Genomic DNA, 6,434 nt, shown 5'->3' on the forward strand with positions numbered 1-6,434 from the left:
AAGAGCAGGCTCGTCTACTCTGGACGTCCTTGGTGGGCAGCCTGTGAGTTGAACATTTTGAACTACCAGTAAGTAAGTCTTCTTGGCTTTGGATGAACTCCCGGTTGACAATCCTCCCACAATGCTTATTTCTCCAAGTGGCTAACACACTAATTCTTCCGCTTTGCCTTTCAATGGTTGCCTTTCATCCTTGTGGTCTCTTCCAAGAAAATTATTCAACTTTCCCTGCTTAATAAGAACTTCAAATTTGCTATTTCAAGTCATAACACTCGTCCATGTCATGCCCATGATCTTGGTAGAAACGACAATACCTGCTTTTGTTCCATTTTCTAGGAACTCCTTTCATCTTCTCTGGCCATTTCAAGGATAATTCGTCCTCGATTTTCATCAACACTTGGTCAAATGGGGCATTCAAGGTAGTGTAGTTGGAATATCATCCTAAGGATGATCTTGCCTTCCTGCCGTCTCGATCTTTTTTTTCTCCCTCTTGGCCTTCTTTGGATGAGGACCTTGCTCTAGATGGTGTATGTAACCAGCTTCCACTAGTTCAGACTTCTTCTTTTTCTTAGCAATAATTGCATCCTCAACATTCATGAAACTTTGGGCTGAGTGTATCAGCTCGGCCATCGTTTATGGCTTTTGGTCATACAACTTGGGGATAAACAAATTCGAAGTAACTCCATTGTAAAAGGCTGCTAAGAGGTTTTTGTTATCCATCTCATCTACCAACAGGGCTTCCCTCTTACAACAACTGATGAAAGTCTGAAGACTCTCGTTTTCTCCTTACTCTATGTTTAGCAAGCTAGATAGGGAACGCTTATGCCTTTGGCCTTTGACGAAGTTGCTAATGAACAACTTACTTAACTCTTTGAACGAAGTTATGGTGTTTGGTGGTAGCTTACCAAACCACACCCTGGTTGGGCCCTTCAACGTGGTAGGGAAGACTTTACACATGATTTCGTCTAGAACGCCTTAGAGATGCATAGTTGTCTTAAATGTGGCAATGTGATCACAAGGATCTTGTGTTCTATCATATGAGTCCAAGGTAGGCATTTTGAACTTGGAGGGTAAAGGATGACTTGTGATGGACGCGGTGAAGGGAGAGTCACTTCTGTGGATGAGATTATCCATATGGTTCGCTCTCCTCATGGAGTCCTTCATCTCCTCCATGGGTTTCTTCATCTGATCTATTTCTCTCTCCAAGTGTGGCACCCTTTGAGTGACGGTACCTCTGGATTGATCTCTTCCTTCAACGCTGTTCTCTGCCCCTTCATTCTCTAAAATTTGCCTGCGTTTCTCGGCGCGTCACTATCGACGTTATCTATTGACTTCTCTAGTTAACTCTTGGTTTTGTTGCGTTAAGTCCACCATTGTAGTTGCCATGGATTGCAGTTGTTGTTGGATGGACGCTGGTGGCGGTGCTGGGGCACAATTTGGATGAGTAGAGGCATTTCCACTTTCCTAGTGTTCTATACTTATGGCCGTCGACCTAGTCCGAACCATGCAGACTTTTTGTCTTGGAAAGTAAGGCGATTAACACTTAGAAACTTTGCCTATTTCCTATAGATAGTGCCAATTGATGATGCACGAGAATTAGTAGACTAAATGCTCTAGGCTATGTTAACGGTTTGATGACCTGAAGAGAAAGAAAGACTGTCAAGGGTGACTGGGGCGAACCGGCCAAGGACTCTCTGATGATTAAGTTAGCTTTTCTCTAGAACACAAGGATGGTGAATCAGTGAATAGTAAAACATACATTGGGCTAGTGGACTCGAATCCTTTTTATAGAGAGTTCTAAGTGGGTCTACTTGTTCAGATCCACTACCATCATGGGAGATGTGTACAATTAATGGAGAAAATAGAGTAGATTTCGAGGAATCCTCCCTACGTTCTAGAATGACAGATCAAGGTCCGATTACTTAATGTTTGTAGAAAAATCCTTCGAAATTCACTAAGTGTTATTTGGTCGTCTATGCCCTTGTGTGACATGGACGACTAGGTTGCTTTGGACAATCATGATGTTTGTAGACAAATCCTATTCATATCCGTGACACTTTTTGATGGGCTCCTTTACTTGTGAATTGTTCTAGATGCGGTTTGGTCATGGACAACTACCATGGATGAATTGAACTTTATTTAGTCCACCATTAATCATAAAGTCAAAAACTATGGAAACTAAACATCCAGAGCTTCCAGGGATAAAAAGTTTGAAGAAAACAGAGCTCGGAAAGGCCTCCAAACAATCACACGAAGATCGGACCAGAAACTAGGAAAAAGATGAAATAGACTATTTATGTGTAAAAGTGGGGGGTTATGTGATGGTGTACCAAAACACCATCACATAGCCTCCAATCTTTTTGGCATCTCTATAAATAACCCCCCCCCCCAATTTTTTTGTAAAAATTAAAAGCTTTTTGGGAGAGAAAAATAGAAAAATAGAGAGAAAAATACTAGGAAAATCTGGANGAAATAAAACCTTAAGGTAAAATCAGAAGTACAAAGGGAAGGAACAAACACCTCCCTGTACACTTGTCGATAAATAATAAACGAAGAAAAGCATGCATGCAACAAATAGATGATGCTAAAGAATGGCAAATGTCCAAAGTCCCTAACTAAAGTTCAAACCATGGACGAGCAAACACTTAGGCATACCAAAATCCATAAATAAATAAAGTCCAAATCATGTACAGGAAAACATATATTAACTTGTTCATAAAAAGGATAAACGACCATCGTCCAAAAACCCTTGAAAGTTAAGCTTGAAAAAGCAAATGTATAAAACTTATGTCCAAAAACATGGACGAAGTGAATGTACTTAAGCAAATTGAAAATGGTTCAAAACAACGGACCCCAAATAAAAAAATATATATAAAAAAAAAAAAAAAAAAAAAGAGAAAAAGAAAGAGATTGCTTGTAACAAAATAGAGAAACTACTAGGATAAACCAGTGGGGGCATCGTCCTTAGGTTGAGCAACATCCATAGGCTGAGCATCGTCTTTGGGCTTATCAGAGGTTGTTGCTTAGTCATCAGGATGATTAAGAATGGTCTCCCTTCAAATGGGGCAAGAAATAGAAAGTGATACAAAAATGGTCTTTCGCAAAATGATCTCTTGTAGAATAACCTTTGAATATGGCAGCAGTAGTTTAAACAAAAGAAGGAATAGTAAATGAAACAAAAAAAAAAAAAAATTTGTAGAAAGGTAATAGTGGAATAATTGCATTCTTTAGAAATTTAGAAATTAGAGAGAAGAAAATGAAAAAGAAAAAAAGAAAGAAAGAAAGAAAGAAAGAAGAATGAGAGACAGAAAAGAAAAAAAAACGATAATGAGTGAAGAGAAAAAGGAAAATGAAAGAAAAAAAAAAAGGAGAAAAGAGAAAAAGGAAAATGCAAAAGAAAGAGAAAAGAAAAAAAACAAGAGAATGAGAAAAAGAGAAAAAAGAAAATGAAAGAGAGAGAGAAAAGAGAAAAAGAAAGAGAAGAAAGAGAAATAAAAAGAGAAGAAAGAAAAAAAATATATATATCTCTCTCTCTCTCTCTCTCTCTCTCTCTCTCTCTCTCTCACGTGTGGTTATAAATAATCCACGTGCTCAGGAGACTAATGTTGATACCCAAATTTTCACACTTAGGCCAATAAGAAAGGCCCAAACTCCAGCAAGTCAAGTCTTTGAAAATGGAGGGAAAATATGAGGATTAACACTTAAATCCATGTCCTAGCTGAATTGGCTACGAGTAACCTACGAAAGGGTCTTGTTGTAGAATGCTTGGATATGAGGATAAATGGGCCTAGAAGTGACCCAAGACCTTACATTAAGGAAATGTCATGAAAAAAGCCCACAATGGCCTAACACATTTGTATAAATGAGTTAGAAGAAGCTGGAGAAACCTAAAAATTTTGTTGGGCATTTCAATGAGAAGAGAGAACATGACAAAATGAAGAAGATGAGAAAAGCCAACGGGTAAAACAGAGAAAAGCAAAGCATAGTGGAAAAGTGAGAGACCCAATAAGGGAGATTTCCATAATTTTTATTTTCAACTATGGTAAGTCTAGAACACAACAAAATGTCACAACATTTTCACAATACCTTTATTTTCAGTTGTGGTAAGTTTTAGTATGATATTTTATTATTTATTTTATATAAGGCGTAAATGCACTTTAGTCCCTACATTTTGACTTTTTTCCATTTTAGTCCCTACATTTTATTTTTACCACTTTTAGTCCATAAACCAATTAACGCGGGACATTTAAGTCCTTGAAGCACCATTCTGTCACCAAACTAACGGGGAAACTGGACGTGGTTGACATGGGCATCAAAATATTATTAAAAAAATTATTTGGCATTTTTTAAATGCCAAAATTAAAAAAAAATTAATTAATTACTCAATTTTCTTTTCATTATTTGTGTTCTTCTCGTGTTCTTCACTATAATCAATCTCCAGCAAAAAACAAACCCTAAACCCAGATCCTAACCAAACCCCAAACCTATATCCCCAGTAAAGCAAACCTTAACCTTCAAACCCATAAATTTTCTTGGCAAACAAACACAAAAAAAAAAAAAAAAAAAAAAAAAACCCAAATCTCCACCACCAAATCAAAGAACATAAAGTCAAACCCAAGAAGAAGAATAGAAACCCAGCAACCAAATGGCAAAAAATAATAAAAGTCTGGTGGATGACATTTTTACACCATCCAAGATATTTTTTATTGATCTGAAAATTTCAAAATTTTTTAAAATATCTTAAACGCACAGAGAGAGAGAGAGAGAGAGAGAGAGAGAGAGAAACTCTGTGAGTGAGTATGAGTGAGAGATGGAGAGAAACACCCATTGAGATATTGCTATTTTATTTTGTAGAGAGTGTGAGACCACGTATTAGTCAAGCTCCTCTGTAGTTTGTACTAACTTCATTGAACAAATTATAAATTATTTCTACTCCACAAGTGTTCATTTCTCTATACCAGTTTCACCAATAAAACAGAACAAGAAAAAGAAGATAATTGATGGCTCTGATACATGACATAAAGACAATCAACGGCTCACGATGAGGCTCACAAAAAAAAAAAAAAAAAACCCAAACCCAGATTTTGCTCACCGTCAAGCGCACTTAGAACTTCACCGCCAAAGCTGCCGCTCAGTGCCTCGCTCAAGTCATGGCCTCTCCACTTCCCGTTTCTGGCGCTCGCTCTCACTAGGTACCAACTTTTTCTCTCTCTTAGGTGAAAAATGTATTGTTGGGTTTGTTTACATTTACTCATTATGTGTGTGTGTGTGTCTGTGTTTGCATTCTTAAGATCACAACATCTTTCTAACCCAGATCAAGCAAATCTCAGCCTCTTTCTATCTCAAACCCATCGCACCCGATCTCAGCCTCTTTGATGATGACTTGGTTTGGGAGTGAATGAGTTGGGTGCTTTGCTGGGTTTCTATTCTTTGGATGGTTTGGTTTGGGAGTGGTTTCGTTGATGTGGTAGTGGATGATTTGATTCAGTGGTGGTGCTTTGCTAGTTGTTGGGTTTCTATTCTTTTGTTTGGGTTTGATCTTCATGTTCTTTGATTCGGTGGTGGTGATTTGGGGTTTTTTTTTTTTTTTTTTCTTTTTTTGGGTTTGTTTGCCAAGAAAATTTATGGGTTTGAAAGCTAAGATTTGCTTTACTGGGGATATAGGTTTGGGGTTTGGTTAGGATCTGGGTTTAGGGTTTGTTTTTTGCTGGAGATTGATTATAGGGAAGAACACGGGAAGAACACAAATAATGAAAAGAAAATTGAGTAATTAATTATTATGTTTTTTGGCATTTAAAAATGCCAAATAATTTTTTTAATAATATTTTAATGCCCACGTCAGCCACATCTAATTTTTCCATTAGTTTGGTGACGGAATGGCATTTCAAGGACTTAAATGTCCCGCGTTAATTAGTTTAGGGACTAAAAGTGGTAAAAATAAAATGTAAGAACTAAAATGGAAAAAAGTCAAAATGTATGGACTAAAATTGCATTTACACCTTTATATAAATGCTACCTCCATAATTTTTTCATAACAAATTCTAGATGGTAAGTTGTTATTAGTTTTAAAATGGACCCATGATTGATTTCACTTTTTTATCCATCAATAGTAGTTTACTACCTATGATTTGTCGTAAAATTAATGTGAAAATTTTGTGGACTTAGAAAATTAATGTGAAAATTTTGTGGGCTTAGCATTATTTATTTATTTATTTGACCTATAAGAAATTGAGATCTTGACAATTATGAAAATATTACGATAAAAATATATTTATTGAGTTTTGCTCACCAATTGACTAAACCAAAATTTTATTGTAGAAAGAGCTAATCCATGTTTTTATATTGTTAGAAGAAATTGACGTTTAAAGCAAAGTTAACTAGAAGACCCAATTCGATCAATTTAATACTTGCCTGCTTTTCATAACCAAGCGCAACTC

Source organism: Quercus suber, unplaced genomic scaffold (assembly GCF_002906115.3).
Source record: "Quercus suber isolate HL8 unplaced genomic scaffold, Cork oak 2.0 scaffold_148, whole genome shotgun sequence".
Taxonomy (NCBI): domain Eukaryota; kingdom Viridiplantae; phylum Streptophyta; class Magnoliopsida; order Fagales; family Fagaceae; genus Quercus; species Quercus suber.